Genomic DNA, 7,572 nt, shown 5'->3' with positions numbered 1-7,572 from the left:
AAATAATTAAACTATTATAAAATTCAAAATTCATGCAATTCTTTCTTTTTCAATTAAGCACGTTTTTATTCAAGAAAGGTGATGGATTCATAGGACATTCATAACTTTAAGGCATAGACACTAAGACACTAATGATCACAAGACACAATCATGGATACACATAAGCATAAAATTCGAAAAACAGAAGAATAAAGAACAAGGAAATCAAGGAACGGGTCCACCTTAGTGATGGCGGCTCTTTCTTCCTCTTGAAGATCCTATGGAGTGCTTGAGCTCCTCAATATCTCTTCCTTGTCTTTGTTGCTCCTCCCTCATGATTCTTTGGTCTTCTCTAATCTCATGGAGGATGATGGAGTGTTCTTGGTGCTCCACCCTTAGTTGTCCCATGTTGGAACTCAATTCTCCTAGGGAGGTGTTTAGTTGCTCCCAATAGTTTTGTGGAGGAAAGTGCATCCCTTGAGGAATCTCAGGGATCTCATGATGAGTGGGATCTCTTGTGTGCTCCATCCTTTTCTTAGTGATGGGCTTGTCCTCATCAATGGGGGTGTCTTCCTCTATGTCAACTCCAACCGAATAACAGAGGTGACAAATGAGATGAGGAAAGGCTAACCTTGCCAAGGTAGAGGACTTGTCCGCCACCTTATAGAGTTCTTGGGCTATAACCTCATGAACCACTATTTCTTCTCCAATCATGATGCTATGGATCATGATAGCCCGGTCTATGGTAACTTCAGACCGGTTGCTAGTGGGAATGATTGAGCGTTGTATAAACTCCAACCATCCTCTAGCCACGGGCTTGAGGTCATGCCTTCTTAATTGAACCGGCTTTCCTCTTGAATCTCTCTTCCATTGGGCGCCCTCTTCACATATGACTGTGAGGACTTGGTCCAACCTTTGATCAAAGTTGACCCTTTTAGTGTAAGGATGTTCATCTCCTTGCATCATAGGCAAGTTGAACGCCACCCTTACACTTTCCAGACTAAAATCCAAGTATTTCCCCCGAACCATAGTAAGATAATTCTTTGGATTCGGGTTCACACTTCGGTCATGGTTCTTGGTGATCCATGCATTGGCATAGAACTCTTGAACCATCAAGATTCCGACTTGTTGAATGGGGTTGGTAAGAACTTCCCAACCTCTTCTTCGGATCTCATGTCGGATCTCCGGATATTCACCCTTTTTGAGTGAAAAAGGGACCTCGGGGATCACCTTCTTCAAGGCCACAACTTCATAGAAGTGGTCTTGATGCACCCTTGAGATGAATCTTTCCATCTCCCATGACTCGGAGGTGGAAGCTTTTGCCTTCCCTTTCCTCTTTCTAGAGGTTTCTCCGGCCTTGGATGCCATAAATGGTTATGGAAAAAACAAAAAGCAATGCTTTTACCACACCAAACTTAAAATGTTTGCTCGTCCTCGAGCAAAAGAAGAAAGAAGAGAGTAGAAGAAGAAGAAATGAGGAGAAAGGGAATGGCTTTGTATTCGGCCAAAGGGGAGAGAGATGGAGTTTAAGGTGTGTGGAAATGAAGGAGTGAAGGAGGGTTTATATAGGAGAGGGGGAGAGGGATGTTCGGCCATTTGAGGGTGGGTTTGGGTCGGAAAGTGGTTTGAATTTGAATGGTGAAGTAGGTGGGGTTTTATGAAGGATGGATATGAGTGGTGAAGAGAAAGATGGGATTTGATAGGTGAGGGGTTTTTGGGGAAGAGGTGTTGAGGTGATTGGTGAAGAAGAGAGAGAGTGGTAGGGTAGGTGGGGATCCTGTGGGGTCCACAGATCCTGAGGTGTCAAGGAAAAGTCATCCCTGCACCAAATGGCATGCAAAATCACGTTTTGTGCCATTTCTGGCGTTAAACGTTGGGCTGATGCCCATTTCTGGCGTTTAACGCCAGCTTCTTGCCCTTCTCTGGCGTTTAACGCCAGTCTGGTGCCCCTTTCTGGCGTTAAACGCCCAGAATGGTGCCAGACTGGGCGTTAAACGCCCAACAGCTAACCTTACTGGCGTTTAAACGCCAGTGGGTGCGTCCTCCAGGGTGTGCTGTTTTTCTTCCTATTTTTTCATTCTGTTTTTGCTTTTTTCATTAATTTTGTTACTTCTCATGATCATCAACCTACAAAAAAGATAAAATAACAAAAGAAAATAATTAATTATAAAACATTGGGTTGCCTCCCAACAAGCGCTTCTTTATTGTCATTAGCTTGACAGAGGACTCTCATGGAGCCTTACAGATTCTCAGAGCCATGTTGGAACCTCCCAACACCAAACTTAGAGTTTGAATGTGGGGGTTCAACACCAAACTTAGAGTTTGGTTGTGGCCTCCCAACACCAAACTTAGAGTTTGACTGTGGGGGCTCTGTTTGGCTCTGTTTTGAGAGAAGCTCTTCATGCTTCCTCTCCATGATGACAGAGGGATATCCTTGGGCCTTAAACACCAAGGATTCTTCATTTACTTGAATGATCAACTCTCCTCTATCAACATCAATCACAGCCTTTGCTGTGGCTAGGAAGGGTCTGCCAAGGATGATGGATTCATCCATGCTCTTCCCAGCCTCTAGGACTATGAAATCAATAGGGATGTAATGGTCTTCAACTTTGACCAGAACATCCTCTACAAGTCCATAGGCTTGTTTTCTTGAGTTGTCTGCCATCTCTAGTGAGATTTTTGCAGCTTGCACCTCAAAGATCCCTAATTTCTCCATTACAGAGAGGGGCATGAGGTTTACACTTGACCCTAAGTCACACAAGGCCTTCTTGAAGGTCATGGTGCCTATGGTACAAGGTATAGAAAAATTCCCAGGATCCTGTCTCTTTTGAGGCAGTTTCTGCCTAGACAAGTCATCCAGTTCTTTGGTGAGCAAAGGGGATTCATCCTCCCAAGTCTCATTTCCAAATAACTTGTCATTTAGCTTCATGATTGCTCCAAGGTATTTAGCAACTTGCTCTTCAGTGACATACTCATCCTCTTCAGAGGAAGAATACTCATCAGAGCTCATGAATGGCAGAAGTAAGTCCAATGGAATCTCTATGGTCTCATTTTGAGCCGCAGATTCCCATGGTTCCTTATTGGGGAACTCATTAGAGGTCAGTGGATGCCCAGTGAGGCCTTCCTCAGTGGCGTTCACTGCCTCTTCTTCCTCCCAGAATTTGGCCATGTTGATGGCCTTGCACTCTCCTTTTGGATTTTCTTCAGTATTGCTTGGGAGAGTACTTGGAGGGAGTTCAGTAATTTTCTTGCTCAGCTGACCCACTTGTCCTTCCAAATTTCTGATGGAGGACCTTGTTTCAGTCATGAAACTTTGAGTGGTTTTGATTAGATCAGAGACCATTGTTGCTAAGTCAGAGGTATTCTGCTTAGAGCTCTCTGTCTGTTGCTGAGAAGATGATGGAAAAGGCTTGCTATTGCTAAACCTGTTTCTTCCACCATTATTATTGTTGAAACCTTGTTGAGGTCTCTGTTGATCCTTCCATGAAAGATTTGGATGATTCCTCCATGAAGGATTATAGGTGTTTCCATAGGGTTCTCCCATGTAATTCACCTCTTCTATTGAAGGGTTCTCAGGATCATAAGCTTCTTCCTCAGATGAAGCTTCCTTAGTACTGCTTGGTGCATTTTGCATTCCAGACAGACTTTGAGAAATCATATTGACTTGTTGAGTCAATATTTTGTTCTGAGCCAATATGGCATTCAGAGTGTCAATCTCAAGAACTCCTTTCTTCTGACTAGTCCCATTGTTCACAGGATTTCTTTCAGAAGTGTACATGAATTGGTTATTTGCAACCATTTCAATCAGTTCTTGAGCTTCAGTAGGCGTCTTCTTCGGATGAAGAGATCCTCCAGCAGAGCTATCCAAAGACATCTTGGACAGTTCAGAGAGACCATCATAGAAAATACCTATGATGCTCCATTCAGAAAGCATATCAGTGGGACACTTTCTGATCAATTGTTTGTATCTTTCCCAAGCTTCATAGAGGGATTCTCCTTCCTTCTGTCTGAAGGTTTGGACTTCGACTCTAAGCTTACTCAATTTTTGAGGTGGAAAGAACTTTGCCAAGAAGGCATTGACTAGCTTTTCCCAAGAGTCCAGGCTTTCTTTACGTTGAGAGTCCAACCATGTTCTAGCTCTGTCTCTTACAGCAAAAGGGAATAGCATTAGTCTGTAGACCTCAGGGTCAACCCCATTAGTCTTAACAGTGTCACAGATTTGCAAGAATTCAGCTAAAAACTGATGAGGATCTTCCAATGGAAGTCCATGGAACTTGCAATTCTGTTGCATTAGAGAAACTAATTGAGGCTTAAGCTCAAAGTTGTTTGCTCCAATGGCAGGGATAGAGATGCTTCTCCCATAGAAGTCGGGAGTAGGTGCAGTAAAGTCACCCAGCACCTTCCTTGCATTGTTGGCATTGTTGTTGTTTTCGGCTGCCATGTGTTCTTCTTCTTTGAAGAATTCGGTTAGGTGCTCTAAAGAGAGTTGTGCTTTGGCTTCTCTGAGCTTTCTCTTCAAGGTCCTTTCAGGTTCAGGATCAGCCTCAACAAGAATGCCTTTGTCTTTGCTCCTGCTCATAAGAAAGAGAAGAGAACAAGAAAATGTGGAATCCTCTATGTTACAGTATAGAGATTCCTTGAAGTGTCAGAGGAAAAGAAGAGTAGAAGATAGAAGTAGAAAATTCGAACTTATCAAAGAAGATGGAGTTCGAATTTTGCATTAAGGGATAGTGTTAGTCCATAAATAGAAGGATGTGAGAAGGAGGGAAGTGATTTTCGAAAATTAAGTAGAAAATTTGAAAACATTTTTTTGAAAAACATTACTTAATTTTCGAAAATGAAAATGGAAAAGAAATCAAGTGATTTTTGAAAAAGATTTTGAAATTAGAAATCAAAAAGATTTGATTGAAAACTATTTTGAAAAAGATGTGGTTAAGAAGATATGATTAGTTTTAAAAAGATGTGATTGAGAAAATATGATTTGAAGAACATTTTAAAAAGATTTGATTTTGAAAATTAGAAACTTGGCTAACAAGAAAAGATATGATTCAAACATTATACCTTTCTCAACAGAAAAGGCAACATACTTGAAATGTTGAATCAAATCATTAATTGATAGCAAGTATTTTTAAAATTAGATAAAAATTGATTTTGAAAAAGATTTGATTGAAAAAATATGATTTGAAAAAGATTTGATTTTGAAAAGATTTTGAAAACCTGAAAAAATTGCTTTGAAAACAGAATCTTCCCCCTTTAGCCATCCTGGCGTTAAACGCCCAGAATGGTGCACATTCTGGCGTTTAACGCCCAAAATGCTACCCTTTTGGGCGTTAAACGCCCAACCAGGTACCCTGGCTGGCGTTTAAACGCCAGTCTGTCCTTCTTCACTGGGCGTTTTGAACGCCCAGCTTTTTCTGTGCAATTCCTCTGCTGTATGTTCTGAATCTTCAATTCTCTGTATTATTGACTTGAAAAGACACAAATTAAAAATATTTTTGGATTTTTTTTTTAATAATAGGGACAAATCAAAATGCAACAAGAATCAAATAACAATGCATGCAAGACACCAAACTTAGCAGTTTGTATACTACTGACACTAACAAAATGAAAATGCAAATGAGACACACAAGACACTCAAGTCAATAGAATTCAAAGATTAGAGCAAGTAAATCATCAAGAACATCTTGAAGATCACCAAGATACATGAATGAATGCATGCAATTGACACCAAACTTAAGATGAGACACTAGACGCAAACAAGAATTTTTTTGGATTTTATGATTTTTTTGATTTTTTTTTGTGTTTTTCGAAAATTAAATGGAAAAAGATATCAAAATTCTTAATGAGAATTCCAGGAATCAGTGCAGTGCTAGTCTAAGACTCCAGTCCAGGAATTAGACATGGCTTCACAGCCAGCCAAGCTTTCAAAGAAAGCTTCGGTCCAAAACACTAGACATGGCCAAAGGCCAGCCAAGCCTTAGCAGATCACTACTCCAAAAGCAAGATTGATAAAAAAAATCAACAAGCTCTTGTGGTGATAAGTTGAAACCTCGGTCCAATGAGATTAGACATGGCTTCTCAGCCAGCCAGACTTCAACAAATCATCATGAAACTCTAGAATTCATCTTCAAGAATTTCGAAAAAAAATAAATACCTAATCTAAGCAACAAGATGAACCGTCAGTTGTCCAAACTAGAACAATCCCTGGCAATAACGCCAAAAACGTGGTGTTGTTGCCGGATCTTGGCACTGATGTTACCAAAAGCTTGCTCAAAACTAGAACAATCCCCGGCAACGGCGCCAAAAACTTGGTGCGCGAAATTGTGAACAATACTTTTTCACAACTCTCATAATCCCCGGTCATGAGCCCCAAAAACTTGGTAGCTCAATACCATGGCATTACACAACTTCGCACAACTAACCAGCAAGTGCACTGGGTCGTCCAAGTAATAAACCTTACGCGAGTAAGGGTCGATCCCACGGAGATTGTTAGTATTGAAGCAAGCTATGGTCATCTTGTAAATCTTAGTCAGGCAAACTCAATTGGATATGGTGATGAACAAAAATAACACAAAGGTAAAGATAGAGATACTTATGTAATTCATTGGTAGGAGCTTCAGATAAGCGCATGAAGATGCCTTCCCTTCCGTCTCTCTGCTTTCCTACTGTCTTCATCCAATCCTTCTTATTCCTTTCCATGGCAAGCTTGTGTAGGGTTTCACCGTTGTCAATGGCTACCTCCCATCCTCTCAGTGAAAACGATTGCATATGCTCTGTCACAGCACGCGGAATTCAGCTGTCGGTTCTCTGGTGGACGAAATTGTGATCACTTGTTATGTATTTATAAAGGATGTATACTCTGAGGGCATTGTTTATTTTCTTCACAATCTCGTTCAACTAACCAGCAAGTGTACTGGGTCGTCCAAGTAATAACCTTACGTCAGGCAAATTAAACATTATTTATGGGTTTGAGGATAGGAATAATAAAAAGAAATAAATAATAAAAGGGATAGAACACTTATGCAGATTCATTGGTGGGATTTCAGATAAGCGGATGGAGATGCTGTAGAGCTCTTGGACGCCTGCTCTCCTACTCCTTCTACTCAATCCTTTTACTCCTTTCCATGGCAAGCTTTGTATAGGGGTTCACCATCAACTGTGGCTACTTTCATTCCTCACGGGGAAATAACCTGTGCGGCTGTCACTCGCACAGCTAACCAGTCTGGAGGCATCACCCATGGCTGATAGCTACATCCCATCCTCGCAGTGAAAACTATGCTAACGCACTCTGTCACAGTACGGCTAATCACCGGTTGGTTCCCGCTCCTACTGGAATAGAATCCCTCTTTTGCGTCTGTCACCAACGCCCAGCAGGTTAAAGTTTGAAGCACGTCACGGTCATTCATGATCGGAATCCTACTCGGAACACCACAGACAAGGTTGGACTTTCCGGACTCCCAGGATCCTACTCGGAACACCACAGACAAGGTTGGACTTTCCGGATCCAGATGAATGCCACCAACTATCTAACTTATACCACGAAGATTCTGTTGGGGAATCTAAGAGATACGCATTCAAGCTCTGTTGCATGTA

General features: G+C 41.4%; 1 non-coding gene across 1 annotated transcript; it reads left to right on the top strand.

Annotated features, from left to right (window-relative positions):
* Positions 1-3,907: 3,907 nt before the first annotated feature.
* Positions 3,908-4,015, top strand: LOC112763751 (small nucleolar RNA R71). Its single transcript, XR_003182931.1, has one exon. It is a non-coding gene; the product is annotated as a small nucleolar RNA R71 (small nucleolar RNA).
* The last annotated feature ends 3,557 nt before the right edge of the window (positions 4,016-7,572 follow it).

This window comes from Arachis hypogaea, chromosome 2, assembly GCF_003086295.3.
Source record: "Arachis hypogaea cultivar Tifrunner chromosome 2, arahy.Tifrunner.gnm2.J5K5, whole genome shotgun sequence".
Lineage (NCBI taxonomy): Eukaryota > Viridiplantae > Streptophyta > Magnoliopsida > Fabales > Fabaceae > Arachis > Arachis hypogaea.
Note: the sequence above shows the minus strand (reverse complement) of the source record. Positions and strands in the feature narration are given on the sequence as shown.